Raw genomic sequence first — 17,418 nt, forward strand, 5'->3', positions numbered from 1 at the left:
ACGACCCCCTCCGGTACAGGAAAGGTAAGGAATTGGCTCTCCCAGTGGATTAAAATGGGAAATCTGCCATTCCAGGGGGATTCTTCAAAGTTAGGTCAGATGAAAAGTCTAGTGTAGACCCCTGTCATAGCGAGCCCTGAGCAAATCGGAATTTTTCTTAAAATACACCTGCCTATTTCCCTTTGAATCATGTGCTTGTGCTTACTCACAAACATGGACAGCTCATAGAACAAATGATGGTGCATAGAAAGGGAGTTATGTATTGTAAAAACAGAAGGTAACATCTTATTGGTTTCCATGGGTTACTGCCCCTGGCAAACATTGTGCCTTGTATTACTTATGGTGGAAAGAGTTTTGTGTGAAAACGCATAAGGGGTCATATGTGCTGTGTGCAAAATGCAATTTAGGATGCAAATCGCTCTGTTTTTTTTTTTTTTACTCACAGTGCTGCATTTTTTTTATAATACCAGCATAATTGTGACCATGCTGTAAGTTGTGTTTCAATTGCACTTGTGTTTTTAAACAAAATTATTGCAAGTCTAGTATTTTCATAATGGGGTTTGCATGACTACTGGAGCACACATTTTAAACTGCTTTTGCGTCCAATTCATTGAGGGCAAGTCTGGAGTGTCTATTGACACAACTGTCTGTGGGACCTACCATGTCCAGGGTGGGGGTAGATCCAGTGTTCCCTTTATGTCAGTAGGCCCAATTGTGCACCATTCAAGAGCCTAAAAAAATGATGCTCTTTGTTGTATGCATTTCAGAGCACCCCTACGAGTAAATGACTTTTAAAAGTAAGCAAAAAAAGAAAAGGTAATTTTTGCACACAGCCATGAAAAAAGTAGAAATATGAAACCTGAGAAATATAAGGAATGTTTTGTTTTACATTTACCTTGGTAAATGTAAATGATGAAAGATCATTTACATTTTTAGACTGAAAGGGCCAGACAGAATATGTATTTATTAATCCTTCCCCAATGTAATCTAAAACAAATATGTACAGACACATTTTCACTGTAAACCAACATGTGAAGGTGACTAGGTTAGGGTTAGCAGAGCTCTCAATCTCAGAAAAAAACACCCCTGCTCCAGGTGTGAATGCTTAGCCAAATAATAAAAAGGAACTGAGAGAGAGCCAGAGCTTGCTGCCAATGTGTTTATTCACCCAACATGTTTGGGGATGCACACCCTTTATCAAGTATAAAGCATTCAATGAGATACAAACATTTTAAGGTGTAAATAGGATGTGATGTCACAGGATTTGGGTGTGTCCTTAGGTATAATAATAATGTCACACAAAAAATATAAATTCTTGATACTTTCAAAATTAATTATAGTACATATCAAAGTGTTCATGTAAAAAGTCCATATAATTGACAAAGAATTTTATATATTTATATAATTGCACACTCTTACCATGAAACCTTAATAAACACGTGTGAGCTAAAAAGGAAGGAAAATGCCCAACAATCTGTAATTAGCCATACTGTTAGTAATATGTATTCAATTTCTGTATTGGGCACAGAAATATTTATCTGAAAAGGAAACAATAAAACATCAGTTTCAAATCATAGATAGACACTGTAACAACATTTTTAGTGTAGTGGTCAGCCCGTAGCCTACTACTGTCTCCCACAAACCCAAAAACCCTGAATACCCTGAAGAAACTCTTTGCAAGTAGTCTAATAATTTGCCTTTTTATTCTGCCTCTATCCTACTTGGTAATTAAAAATCTAGTTGCTTCTGACAAAACAAATTAAGGGGCCTATTTATAAGCCTCACATTTTTCTGCTTGAAGGGGAAAAACGTACATACTCACATACTCCGAAGCCGCTAATACTAACAAAATACTCCATCTTAAACCTGTTGAAGTCATGTAGAAGTCAATGGCAGATGCCCCTTTTGCAATTTGAAGCTGTTTTGATAATGCGAAAAAGTCGAGGTTGTCGGGCAACAATTTAAAAAAGTCACGATTCAAGGGTCACATTCGAAAAAGATTTAGAAAATTGCACAATTTTGTCAAGGCTTTTCCTGCACTGACTTTTAACAGACCAGAACTTTTGATAAATTAAGGTAATTCGTGGATGGGAGTTAGGTTGAATTTCTATTAAAAAAAAAACGAGAAAAAAAATTTAGTTTTAGTAAATACCCCCCTACTTATGGTTCTTTATTGTTTGTATTACAGTACATTAAATTATTTTCCTTTTTTTCAAAACACCTCCAATTTATCTTCCGGTTTGTCCTTTAGACCAGGGCTGGCTGCTAGGGTTGGTGTCACCAAAACAACCAAAGCCATGTCACAACAACTCTGTGGCCCAGGTCCAGATTGTCTACAGTTCATCAGTATTCATTGATATCACTGACTGCCTGACTGTAGGCACAGGGAGTGTTGGTGTTTTCTCAGCAGAAGTAAATAACATGTGACATTAGCCATACAGCTGTACTGCAAGTTGGAGTGATGTCAACACCCTTATGGTTGAAGAACATTAAACAGATCATAGTCTGTTTAGTCAGTCAACAACTCTCTACTCTCTGTAGGAGCTCCCTGTCTCTGATATTACCAGTGCTCTGCTCCAGAGTCTTAATACATGTATGAGATCTGTTATCTGGAGACCCGTTATCCAAAAAGTTAAAAAATTACAGGAAGGTCATTTCTTAAAGACTCCATTTTAATCACATAATTCACATTTTTAAAAATAATTTCCCTTTTCTCTGTAATAATAAAACAGTACATTTTACTTGATCATATCTAAAAATATAATTAATCCTTATTGGAAGCAAAAGCAGTTTAAAAGGGTTTATTGAATGTAGATTATGAGTGAATGATAAAAAACAACCACCCCAGCACTTTCAAAATTGCATAAGGCCTATAAAGTCCTAGTTCACTACTAATGGTCAGGCTGGAAATCCTGGATCTGTGTTTTACCCCCCTTCCCCCGATAGAGTCCCAGTCTCTGATCAATGCCTTATGATATATACAGTGCATCATTATATATCTGGGCTAAGGGGCCCAGCTTCGAAGTTAAATACATTTGTTTTTAGCAAGATTTTGAGTGCTGATACTGCATCATTTAGAAAGTAAAAATCCATACCAAGCCCGTGTCCCAGCAAAAAATACCCAATATCAGCAGGGTTATAGGAAGTATCATCTTGGCTGACCAGCTGCCTGCTTGATTCACTGCACCTCACTCCTTCAAGTATGCACATGTGTGGGTTATCATTCCTAGTCAATGCAATGTGGTTAGATTATGAGGCTAAATTAAGAAAGATGTTGGGGAGGATTTATTTTTTGTTAAAAAAAAAAAGGATTGTTTTGCTAGCAATAGGAAGTGCACTCTGGCCCACAGTTAGATGTAACACTCCTGGTTATAACAATCTCTGTCTTGGCAACAAGATTAAAAGGATCCATACAGCAGATGCTGCCCCTTTAGAGGAAAATAACTTTCATTTTAAGCAGCGTAGGTGGTTCTTTACAGTGAGGACAGTGATGTTGTGATGGCTGATTCTGTTAAAGCTTTTAAGAGGGGTTGATGATTTCTTGGACACGCATAATATCCAAGGCTATTGTGATACTAAAATTTACAATTAATATAATTATTGGTATATGGAGTTTATGAGTGTGTATGTATGTATGGATGCTGGCCTTCATGTGGAGGGGGTTGAACGTGATTGTCTTTTTTTCAACCCAATTTAACTATGTAACAAATATGCTTGAAAAGCTCCCAGGCACTGTCTATTGTAAAGCAGGTTCAGAGACACGGTTGTTCTCAGTGTCAGCAACGCAGGGGAATGAACTGGCAATTTACCTTAAAAGTTTTGATTTAATATTCTTTACAGATAGAAGAGGGAGCTGCTTTGGCTGCTACCTGGGTGAGAATTATGGTTTCATAAGCAAACCTTGTTTTTGTTATTAAACCTTGAAATATTTTACTACAAACTGTGAGTTGGCATTAAAATCTTAGTTTTGACATTGCTGTCACAGGTTCGCCACTGTGATTTACAATAATTTCCCTCTTGCAGAGTCTAATAAATAGAGACTGAAATGTTCAGTTACCAGAGATCTGATTACTTCCTCGGAAGATCCTGCCATGTGAGTGACTCCCTTCAGTAATATAAACAGCTGAAATGCCAGATTGCATAAGAGCTCCAAAAGGAAACCTGTCCCTCCTCTATATCCTGTATAGACCTGTTCCTGTCGGGATGGGGAATCAGTAGTGTATAGTGGGAGCGCAATCATGTTCCTCACCCGCCAAACAACCAGGGTATAGTGGATTGAGTAAAGCTGCTATTGTTTCAGTCATTATTAGGACCAATACTTAAGCTGGTGCCCCATGTCCACTTACATGACAATGGAATTAGAAGGTAAAACAAAGCAAAAGGAGTCCCTTTTGCAAAATTTGCAAAATATAATGAAATAGGAACTTTAAGCCCATATAGAACTATACTGGCTATATCAATACTTGTCTATCCCATATCAGAAGTGCCATTTTGAAAGTAAACTATAATTTCTCTGTAAAAAAGATGCAATCCCAAATACAGAAAATATTTCTCTGTACTTTTATATTGTTAATGATTCCTGCAAATGGATCAAGCCCAGAGGAGTTTTCCTGTGCGCTTCTGTGGCCTGTTTAATTATTAACCTATTGAGATGCTGTACCGCAGAGCATATAACCTGCCAGCTTCCATAAATTCTGTTTAATTTCCCCTTTCTTATAAAGCCATACTTATCTTCAAGGCTTTTGACATATGATATTTGCCAATCTTTATAAAATTGTAACCAACTGTGTCTACAAGCAACAGAGAGCTACAGTGTTAGTGTTATATAAATTTTAATTGGAACATTTTCTAAGCCTTGATAAAGAAATATCTGGCGCTATATTATGTTTCTTTCAAGTTCTCAAGTATGCATTGCATAATTGTGTTATTTCATTAAGATTGTACAAAAAACTGGATTAACCAGTAGAAAACCAGCCTTAGTATGTGAGAGCTAATGGTGCCTTCAAAAGAGATGTAGGCTCATTTACATTCAGGGCTGGACTGTGTCTGCGGGGCACCAGGAAAAAACCCGGACTCTGCCGAGTCCCCGCTTTCTGTGCTTCTCCTCCTGCCGCAGGTCGCTGCAAATACAGTATTCGGCGGGGGGACCCGGAAGGGGGCGCTGCGACAGTAGTCCCGGACCCCCAGTCCGACCTTGTTTACAAATGCAAGTGCAATACAGTTTTTTTGCTCTCAGTAATCTATTCTGCATGTAAAGGGATGTTGTATTTTTTACACCCCATAAAAAAGGCATCAAGAGCTTTGGTGGAGGGTGCATTGTTGCAAAAAAACATCGCACTTTACTTTTCACTTACTACCCCCTTGGTAAATGAACCATATGGTCACAAATTTAGACTTAGATAAGATATCGAATGTCATATATACATATAGGGTTGCCACCTTTTCTGGAAAAAAAATACTGGCCTTCCTATATATTTATCTTTTGTTCTATTAATACCATTGGGGTCAGCCATCATTTTTACCGGCCAGGCCGGTAAAATACCGGCCACATGGTTGTGTACAGTATGGCAACTCTCACATGTGTTTTCATGTTGCAAAAACACAGGAGAGTGTGAAGACAACTAGATTAAAATCATTTTGTGAAGAGCTGATATTGTTAAGTAAATATATTTTTCAACCATAATATCTATATAACATATTGTTGGAAATAGCATAGATTTAGCAAACAAAAGTAATTCTGTCCTAGTTGTGCTACTACTGACGTGTTTTGCACATTTTGCAAGAAGGGACAAGATGTTTTGCATTTAGGCGAATTAAGTTCTGCTGAAGCCATGATACACAGGTTACATGATCCATTATGTGACCTTTCCAAGCTGCCTTTAAATTACAAGTGCGGTGTCCAAGCAAATATGCGTACATTATAAAATGACATGCTGAGATTTTATAATCCCAACTAGACATTAAGCCCGTTAAATTAACGGGCGCTAGAACATATGTAGAAAATTCGCCAGAGACGGTCCGTGGGGCACATGCGCAGTAGCGCAATCCCACGGACACAGGGACTGGACGCAGAGACACTTGAACTTTATTATATAGGATAGGATTGTATCGACCCTAGTCTGTTCTATAAATGTATTGTTCTGCTGTACAAAACTGCATGCACCATTAGCACTATATAAATAATAAACAAACGTACAATTCAAAACCCATGGGCCTGGATGAAACTTCATGCCGCCGGCCTCGAAACGTGCAGGTGGCCCTTATGTGGCCTGGCAGCCTACAGGAGACTCTGTTTGGCACTATAGTTAGTTTTTATGCAAATCCCCAACCAGTAGCTCATGAGCAACATCAAAGGGGTTGGTGAGTAACATGTTGCTCATGAGCTACTGGTTGGGGATCACTGGTCCAGATTAACACTGACATTAGTGAATGAGAGCCGGAGCAAAGGGACAATAGTGAGGGGGATGGGATTGGCAGTAATGAGGTGGATGATGATGAGGTGGGAAATAAAAAAAAATGTTGGCTACTGGGGGTGAGGCTCAAATGGTAAAAACTGGCAATTGGTGAGAGGGAGGAGCTGCTGAGGGGGAACTGGCAGTGGTTGATCCTGAGGTAGAAAATGGTCAGTGTGTGTGTTGGTTGCTGGGGGGTAAATAATAATGGCGCAAATTAACCAGTTCATAGAGAAAGGAGCAGTCACTGCGCAAAGGCAGGTGGGACACTTGTTTAGATGATGGAGACAATAGTGAGCGGGAAGAAGCCATTGCACATACAAATAATGACTGAGAAAAGCGAGGGAAAGTTGTAATGGAGAGAAGCACATCACACGCTGCAGGACACAGTGTAACATGGCTCCCACGGGAGGCCCGGATCTGCTAGTGGACAATAGGTCACAGGCACAGAGCCCTATTCATTCCAGCACAAATAACTTGCCCCACGTGGTATCTGCTCTGGAATCCACTCTCTGGGACTTGCCTCCATTGCTAGGGGTTTCTAGCCCCGCCCCTACACAGCCGTCTAAGTCCGAGCTCGTTCCTCAGCTCTGATTGGAGGAGTGAATGTCGGATTTGTCAATCATGTCCTTATCTCCCGCCTACAATGCATGAAAAAAGGGGGCGTGGCAAGCATTTTCGGGGCGGGGGACGTTTCTTCAATTACTTCGCAGGCGGTGTGTCTTCGTCTCTCAGGGCTTTGAGTTGCAGCAATCGAGCTTGTAGAAGGCATCAAGCCCCGCCCATCTTTACTTCTATTGGTTGCTGTTTTGTACGGTAGGTGTGACAAAGAGTCCGCTTGCTTCCCGCTGCACTAAACCTTCTTCAGTGTATCTAAAGCAGCCGGGCCGATTGGAGATCCCGGATTGGATTGGAGGAGAGCATCATGGGCCGGCCGCGGATGTGTGAAGTTATCTGGGTCGCTGCTGTACTGCAGCGGGGGTCTGGGAATGTAGTGTAACAATGGCATGGGGTAGGGGTACAGCTTGCTTCTTAGTATCCTCTGTGTTTTACATACACAATTGCTCCTGCTTTTATAATATATAGACATAAAGCCCGTTAGAACATATCCCTGGGGCACATGCGCAGTAGCGCAATTCCACGGACACGGACTGGACGCAGAGACACTTGGACTTTATTATATAGGATAGAATAACATTCCATGCAGGATGCTGCCACTTTGCAAAGTGATCTGTCTAAACTGGAAAACTGGGCAGCAAACTGGAAAATGAGGTTCAATGTTGATAAATGCAAGGTTATGCACTTTGGCAAAAATAATATAAATGCAAGTTATACACTAAATGGCAATGTGTTGGGAGTTTCCTTAAATGAAAAGGATCTAGGGGTCTTTGTAGATAACACGTTGTCTAATTCTGGGCAGTGTCATTCTGTGACTACCAAAGCAAATAAAGTTCTGTCTTGTATAAAAAAGGGCATTAACTCAAGGGATGAAAACATAATTATGCCTCTTTATAGGTCCCTGGTAAGGCCTCATCTGGAGTATGCAGTTCAGTTTTGGACTCCAGTCCTTAAGAGGGATATAAGTGAGCTGGAGAGAGTGCAGAGACGTGCAACTAAATTGGTTAGAGGGAAGGAAGACTTAAATTATGAGGGTAGACTGTCAAGGTTGGGGTTGTTTTCTCTGGAAAAAAGGCGCTTGCGAGGGGACATGATTACACTTTACAAGTACATTAGAGGACATTATAGACAAATGGCAGGGGACCTTTTTACCCATAAAGTGGATCACCGTACCAGAGGCCACCCCTTTAGACTAGAAGAAAAGAACTTTCATTTGAAGCAACGTAGAGGGTTCTTCACAGTCAGGACAGTGAGGTTGTGGAATGCACTGCCGGTTGATGTTGTGATGGCTGATTCAGTTAATGCCTTTAAGAATGGCTTGGATGATTTTTTGGACAGACATAATATCAAAGGCTATTGTGATACTAAACTCTATAGCTAGTATAGGTATGGGTATATAGAATTTAAATTAATAGTAGGGAGGGGTGTGTTTATGGATGCTGGGTTTTCATTTGGAGGGGTTGAACTTGATGGACTTTGTCTTTTTTCAACCCAATTTAACTATGTAACTATGTAACTATAAGATTTGTAAGAATTTAAATAGGGGGTGTGTGTTGGACTGGAGTGTCCGCCACTTCATGGGTCCACCACTCGAACTGTGGAGGCCCCCCACCTCTGTTACAAACAACTCTGATTTTATAGTTATTTGTAAGTGTAGTTGCTATTAAAGGTAACATATCCCTTTCTTATCTAAGGTACTGACTCAAATCAGTGTTATAGAAATCAGTTCCCTAGCAAGTATGTTAATCAGACAGCTAGCAACTTTGTTTTAGGCTAAGGGCACACTAGGCGATAGCGCCGCGATTTGACTCGCGGCGACTTTTCGCCGCGACTTTTAATCCGCAATCGCTGGGGAAACTTTGGCGCTGGCGTCTATGGGGAATCGCGTCAAATCGCCAGCGTAAAAACACACGCAGCGATCTTTTTTCTATTGTCGCTCGAAATCGCCTAGCGAGGCGATTTCGAGCGACAATAGAAAAAAGATCGCCGCGTGTGTTTTTACGCTCGCGATTCCCCATAGACGCCAGCGCAAAAGTTTCCACAGCGATTGCGGATTAAAAGTCGCGGCGAAAAGTCGCCGCGAGTCAAATCGCGGCGCTATCGCCTAGTGTGCCCTTAGCCTTAGGAGTCAAAGCCAAGAGTGCAGAGAATGCAAATTGTCAGATGTGTACTGCTTTCAGTAGCAATAACATTGACAAATAACACTTCAGTCACTGAAACTGTGTAATTAATGTTTATTGTAAGGTACTTAGAAATGTTAGTCCTCTTGAGTGGTTTTGACATTTTGATGTTTCATTATTTTATCTGTACTTATGCTCAACTCACAATGTTGCAGACACACACATTACATGCTGGAAGATGCTTTCCTCATCAAAATGCTTTCCTCATCACAACAACAAATTACATCATATCAACTGCTGTGGAACAGTGGCCTCCTGTGTCCAAAAATTGGTAAAATGTTTGATGGTTTTACCAAGAGATAACAACTGAATATAGCACTGCTCAGGCAAGGGACAGTCTTTGTATAGAGCAAAAAAAAGTGTTCTTAAATGATTGTATAAATAGCTGTTTAACATAGGATTTTACAGCTAATAGCTATGCCCTTGTCCAGTTACAATAATCTAATGTAACCTTATGCTAGGCCTGCTGACAAGTTGGGCATTTTGTTGACCTAGTTTTCTCTCCCACCTGATCAGTTTTCAGAATTGCAGACTGTCCCATATTAAGCTCCACTCATTGATATTCAACACTATTAGCATGTGTACCCTCAATACAAACCTTGCTTATACAGTTCAGTGTTTTACCAAAAGTAAATATATTCAGAATGTCCAAACATTTATATATGATCTGTCATGCTGCGTTTGTGTGTACATATATTTTTTTGACTACAGTAATGTTTAGTATTTGTTTGTATTAATGTATATGCATGCATTACTTATTGGTAACATCATGACACCTATAGGCACCTGGATCCTACTTCTCAACATTTTGGTAATAGAAAAATGAATAAAGAGAGCGCAGTGATTTTTTTACCATTTTTGTGACCACACCTTTACACAGATTTAACACATTTATGTGTTATTACAGTTGGGATAGTTGTGAGGTATGACCTGAATGGTTTCAAGGGTTGACTAGGCTTTGAGAAGCTTGCTCCCAGCTGAACAATTTCCTATCCCTGGAAGTGCTTAATGCCATCAGTAATCCTCTTATCTACCTTCACTCCAAGCATGCTGGCACTTGCAGGGTTAAGTCGGTTGTTCTGCTGAAGGCATGATACTGTGGTCCTGATTTACTAAGACAGACTGATCAAAATGAATTGCTCATTGCTGCTATGGTGTCATTTGGTCATTATTAACCCCTGCTGCATTATAAATTACATAGACAGGGAATTTCTATAAAAAAGTAGTTTGTCTTTTTAAACTTCTGGCAGTGGGAAAAATGGTCTGCTTTTAGCACTGTAAATGGTGTCTTCAGATTGTGTAAACATTTTAATTACATTTAGGTTTATGTCTTATTAGATATATTTAAAGGTACAGCAACACCAATAAAGTGTTTATAAGTGATAAAATATAAAGTACTGTTACCTTGCATTGGTAAAAGTTATATGTTTGCTTTAGACTACTATAGTTTTATAAGTAAGTTTCTGTGTTTCGCCATTGGGACAGTCATTCAAGCTGAGAAAGGAGAAACGGCACAGATAACTTAGCAGATAACAGTAATGGAATGCATTGGTATTGTACAGAGTCTATCTGTTATCTGCCATGTAACTTGTGCCTCAAATGGCTGCCCTCATGGCTACATAGCAGCTTGTTTATATAAACTATAATAGTCTTTCTGGAACAAGCATGTCAATTGTGCCAGAGCAGGGAAACCATACATTATATTTGAACATGTTACAGGCTTTGGATAGGCAAAGCAGACAAAGGTAACATCAGTGCATGCATGGTATGTACTATCATGAGTCCAGCACAGGGCACAGAATGGGTAAACAAAAGGCAAAGTCCAGGTTTAGGTCAGGGCAGCCAGAGATAAAGGCAGGCTCAGGGAGGACTTTTACATTTGAACTTTGCAGCATACATTGGGGCCAGGGGTGGAACTAGAGGCAGGCACTTGCCTAGGGCACAATGGTGGGGGAATTAGTGCACTGATATCATGCATTGTGTGTATACTGTGACACTGATGATCTGGAACAGCTAGGCCATAAAAGTCCGGGCTTGTGGAGGCAGAAATTTAGGGAAGGGGGGGCGACACCCACATTTGTTCACAAGCACCGGGGGTTTGCAGTAGATACAGTAGTTTTTAAAATTTCCCGTGCACCAATCCCCAAGTACTCTGAACCCGATGCTGAAAATTTGCTCATGTACACAAAGGAAGGGGAGGGGATGAGGGTGATGAACGGCAGTGGGCCTAGGGGCATCTGCTATGTAATCCCGGCCCTGGGCACAGCCACACTGACATGACCACACAAGTACAGAGCATGCCTACACTCTTAAATAATAAGCATGTATACATTGAATCCAAACAGACGGTACATTAAAATAAATGTATCTACATATAAACGTTAATGCACTAAAACATATTCATGATACACACCTATTCATAACAATGGAAAAAAACATTCTGTCTTGAATACCTTGATTTAAAGAGGCCTCTTGTAATTAATGATCAAACAGCAATGCAGTGTACATACCACACAATGACAAGAATACCATATAGGCATTTAAGAGTTCTGAGCACATGCTTAATATAGTGTGTGTATATATATATGTGAGTGTATATATCTGTGTATAAATAAACAACTTTCTATAATAAGGGAAAACATTTTTTTTCCTGCCGTGTATAAAAGGATTTACAAGTCACCAAGACATTTCATGGTTACAGTCACAAGGCTGCAGGCCAAGTGCATTCATGGCTATTAGGGAAAAAATGTACTATCTTGTGAAAGTTGTACTATCCTTATTACACAGGGAATACCTGAAAGACACAGTTAACTTGCATGTAAAAGAAGCCAGGGTGAGCTAGTTCATCTTGTCATACACACAGTGTCGGACTGGGACACCAGGGGCCCACCCAAAAACCTTTGATCAGGGGCCCACCAATTAATCTTAGACCAGGGACCCACTCTTAGTACTATTTTTCTTCCTCTCCTTACTCAACCTCTATTCTCCTAGTCTTTTTTCTTTACATACTATATTCTATGTTTCCAACTATTTAGACTTTGTTCTCATACAAATAGGGAATTGCAATGAAATAGGCTAAATACTTAGCAGCATGGGGGCCCACTGACACCTGGGCCCACCGGGACTATTCCTGGTATCCCGGCGGGCCAGTCCGACACTGCATACACATGACTCCAATTTGCCTTTAGTTGATCCATAACAGAAATGCACAAACAATTCCAAATGAATGCTCTTTTATTCCGTTTTCTGTGGGACAGCATAGCCCTGATTTTGGCAGCTCAGCCCGCAGTCCTAGGTTTCTTTCTGAAATGTTCCGACTTTCTCTTTGATATCCTGCAGAGAAGAAAAAGACACAACGTTTCTGAAATTTAATTAAAATGAGACTTTTATCATAGATCCCAGAACACCCAGCAGCTGCACTTGGATACTTTTATAACAATTTAAGATAAGCAAAGAAACAATTGTGACTATTTCAGATAAGCAGGTCTCTTGGGAGAACTGAGACTTGCAGCTTAAAGGGCAATTCACCTTCATTAGCAAAACTCTTATAACACATAAAACATGGCCCTAAAACTCCCAGAAATGTGTTCAAAATTTCATAACCTGCCAAATTTTGTAAAATGGACATGAAAATTAGGGGGTGTGGCCATAAAACAGGCGTGGCCAAAAATGTTTTGCCGTACTACGCGTGCCACAGGTTTTTGTTCCGCTTTTTGTGTTTCAAATGTTGGGAGGTATGCATACAGAAGAAAGAAATTACTATAGTTTTACATGCTGGTTTTACTGATATTACTGGTGTTACTGGCCACATCTTGTAGCACCATCAAGTGAGATGTCATATTTAAGCACTGTGGCATACTAAAGGCAAAGAGTAATGTTTAGTATGCCTTTGGGCACATTTACTAAAGAGCGAATTTTGTTTTTCTGACTAATTTTCGCTAAAAAGACAATTTGCTACTATATCACCTGTTTAGTTAAAGGGATACTGTCATGGGAAAAAAATTTTTTTCAAAATAAATCAGTTAATAGTGCTGCTCCAGTAGAATTCTGCACTGAAATCCATTTCTCAAAAGAGCAAACAGATTTTTTTATATTCAATCTTGAAATCTGACATGGGGCTAGACATATTGTCAATTTCCCAGCTGCCCCAAGTCATGTGACTTGTGCTCTGATAAACTTCAGTCACTCTTTACTGCTGTACTGCAAGTTGGAGTGATATCACCCCCTCCCTTTTTCCCCCCAGCAGCCAAACAACAGAACAATGGGAAGGTAACCAGATAGCAGCTCCCTAACACAAGATAACAGCTGCCTGGTAGATCTAAGAACAACACTCAATAGTAAAAACCCATGTCCCACTGAGACACATTCAGTTACATTGAGAAGGAAAAACAGCAGCCTGCCAGAAAGCATTTCTCTCCTAAAGTGCAGGCACAAGTCACATGACCAGGGGCAGCTGGGAAATTGACAAAATGTCTTGCCCCATGTCAGATTTCAAAATTGAATATAAAAAAAATCTGTTTGCTCTTTTGAGAAATGGATTTCAGTGCAGAATTCTGCTGCAGTAGCACTATTAACTGATGCGTTTTGAAAAAAACATGTTTTCCGATGACAGGATCCCTTTAAAGATGAACAACACACTTTGTCCCTGGTGAACTTTCACTGCATTTTCGACAGACAAATTTTCGCTCAGGTGAACCATTGTAAATCCGCAAATTTATCTTAAAGGAGAAGGAAAGGTTAAAACTAAGTAAGCCTTATCAGAAAGGTCCATCTAAATATACCAGTAAACCCCCAAAGTAGTGCTGCTCTGAGTCCCCTGTCAAAAGAAACACTGCATTTTTTTCCTTCTATTGTGTACTCATGGGCTTCTGTATCAGACTTCCTGCCTTCAGCTTAAACCTCATTGCCCTGGGCAAGAGCATGCTCAGTTTGCTCCTCTTCCTCCCCCCCTCCCTTCTCTACTGTAATCTGAGCCCAGAGCAGGGAGAGACTCAGGCAGGAAGTGATGTTACACCATGTTAATACTGCAGCTCCTATCCTAAACAAACAGTAAGTTTCTAGAGCTATTTACTCAGATATGGTAAAACATTCTACAGAACTAATATAGCATTTCAGCTTGCACTATTGCAGCTAATCTATTGGCAATAAAATGCCTCCGTAGCTTTCCTTCTCCTTTAATGGGAAAATTTCAATTTGGTACCCTTTTCACCAAAATCTATTTCACCAGGTTCCAAATGAATGAATACAATGAAGCTACATCCTCAACATTATTAAGTCAATGGCATCATATCCTGTATTCCGAGAAAGTCATAAACAAAAATCAAACGCTGGCGTCTTATCATATTTAAAGTGGGATTATGTTTATAAATTGTAACTGTTAAAAATATCTTATTTACACTTTTTTAACATTTGAAGCTCATGTCACATTTGTTTTAGGATGGGCTCATGGTCTACTGTAGGTCAATTGACGATCTCTGTCTTCATTTTGCTTCCTTGGACATTTTTAATAATAAGTGGCCACTTTTACTAACATCACTAATAAATACATATTTATGACCTTTATATACTGACGTAAGTAAGTAAGCTAACACAGTTTCGCTAGGAAGGAGGTAACGCTAGAGAAAATCTGTCATGATATTTTCACGTCAACGAATCTCTGACAAAAGCACACCAGCGTTTTTTTGCCGAGACGTAATTGCGCATTTGGATGAATACGAATATTCATAAAAAAATAATGTCTGATGTAGTTGCACAGTGTCTGACGTCTGATGTGCCCCATAGACCGTATTTCTTTAAAAGTATTTTTTTTTTGCTGTTCATTTTTATTTGTTACACTTTTTTTAGATTCCTTTTCTAGAAAGTCAACCCTCTAGTTTGGTTGCTTGGCAGGCAGAAGGAAATGATTAGAAGAAAACAGAAACAAAGGGAAAAAAATATTTGTCTGCTTTTTAGCATTTTAAGCAGCCTGTCTTCAGTCTACAGATTTTGAGTAAACATTTGTACTAAATTGTTTATTATTAAATAAGCCCTGCATTGGCGCCTGCAGTTCAGTCAGGGAAAAAGTGAACCTGGGTCGGCAGGGGCTCACAAGGGTCATGACCCACCTGGTTTCTTCCTGGTGTCCCGTCTGCCCAGACAGACTAAACCAAGGTTGTGAAGGTGCAGGTTATGGGTGGGTCTACAATACTACTATTCATGTTCAGGTAGGCATTATAGACACCCCTCTGTAATAAACATGCAAACTAAATCCAAATTGTTTATATAAATTACAGCTCCCATGTTATCAATAACACTACCTTCAGATTTTCTTTTATTTTCAGTTTGATTTTTATACCTTCACTTTTTCTCTTTCACTTGTTCTGCTATTTACATTTGTGTTGCTTAGTCTCTCTAATTTTTTTCTACTGCTGGTAGCTTGTGTCCTGTTTAACACTTTGGTTTCTCAACTCATCTTTTCTCCTTTAGTTAAATTGTTTATTCTTCCTCTTCTCATACTTCTTCAGTCAGAGATATTGAGATGTTTGAGGCAAATGTTTGTATGGGCTTGTGATGCCTGACAACACTAGTGTCTGGCAACATATTATTTGAATGAAGCACCTTCGAATACTAATGTGTATCCAGACCCTGACACCCTTTCTGCACTCTTCTAATGGATTTAAGTAAGAACAATAACTAGACCAAAAATTGCGCATGACATACCAACACCCACATTACATCTGTGGTTCAAAATGGCTTTGACAAACAAACTGCTTCTCTGCTTTGGTGGAAAAGTCAAATAAAGATGTAGAACCTACTGACAAGTCAGAACTTATTGGCCTATGCATAGGGACCTTTAAACTAGGGTACGGTCATGTCAACCCTGCACATCTCACAAAATGTGTCTGTAAACAGTGCCCTGGATAGGATTATCGCATATTTATTTTACACGCTCTATCTAGGCCTTTCAGCAAAGCCAGACAAACCACTGAAGTTCTGCGAAAAGAAATTCCAAATGATTCGATTTCCTCTTGGGATTTTCACTGCTTAGGATATGTAATTACCTGTGTTCTGGGTGTGCCTGCCCCCCCCATGGGGTCTGATAGTGGCTGTGGTTAAAATTGGTGAGTCAGTGACTATAATATCAGGTTGGGATGGTAGGTGTTATGTAGCTTGGGCCAGGGTGTTAGTGGGCTATGGGCCCCAGTTGCAAATTTTGCCCCCTGGTTTGTTGGTGTCTAGTTATACTCAAGCCCGGTTTTGCAGGCAGGCCACAAAGACTCGGCCTTAGGCGGAAAGAATGTGGGGGGTGGCATGTCACCCACTGGCTGCATCACCACTGGGGACAGAACGGTTTGAATCTCCCACCCACCCAATGCGCAGTGAAAGAGATTGCACTGGGGCAGGAAAAGCAGAGGGTACTTCATTTGGAGAATCCTCATAAACTCCTTTTAAAATTTGTACCCATACACATTACAGTACAAGTATACCCATTGTAGTTTGTTCCTCCCTAAAATGGTAGTTCACCTTTAATTTAACTTTAGTATGACAGAGGCAATTTGCAATCGGACTTCATTTTATATTTTTATAGTGTCTGTGCCCCAGCATGCATAGTAGAAACAAGGCAACGAGTCAGGGACAAGGCACCATGGAGAGGGAGTCTCAGGGTGTCTAGGGCTGGTAAGCTGTATGCAAATGACATGTTTTTAACCACAATAAAAAGTTTTTTTGCAGAATTCTAATGTTAAAACAAGTTCCTACTAAATAGTCTCTGCCAAAACTTGTTCCCATCGCGTCAATATGACTACAAAGTAACATCGGGAAATCACCCACAAGTTTTGGCTCTCATTTTGCTTATTTCATTTGTGTGTGAAAGGTGGCACTTCCAGTGTATGTTGTTGTCAGTTATGGCTATGGAAATCACTACGGTAACCCTGCAATTACTGTCAGGTCCAGGTTGTCAATAGTTCTCTTGCACACAGATGTCCATTTTATAGCATTGCAATTGCACTTTAGCCTTTAAGTTAACAACTGTTTTTATGAACCACATTTTAAACCTCATATCCCCTAATTTTTCTGTCCCTTCCAGAGCATGCCTCCCACTATTCCACACTGGTTGTGCCACTCCAGAGAAGGGCCCTCAGCTTCCTTTTCCCTGCTAGCCATGACACCTTCTCAGTCAAGTAGCACCC

The 17,418-nt window shown here is 40.0% G+C and overlaps 1 protein-coding gene across 4 annotated transcripts in view; it reads left to right on the forward strand.

Annotated features, from left to right (window-relative positions):
- The window catches only part of LOC108713007 (cAMP-specific 3',5'-cyclic phosphodiesterase 4D), a 279,849-nt gene that overhangs the window by 142,956 nt on the left and 119,475 nt on the right, over positions 1-17,418 (forward strand). The window lies entirely within an intron of this gene.

The sequence above is a fragment of the Xenopus laevis genome, chromosome 1L (genome assembly GCF_017654675.1).
Source record: "Xenopus laevis strain J_2021 chromosome 1L, Xenopus_laevis_v10.1, whole genome shotgun sequence".
In the NCBI taxonomy this organism is placed as follows: Eukaryota; Metazoa; Chordata; class Amphibia; order Anura; family Pipidae; genus Xenopus; species Xenopus laevis.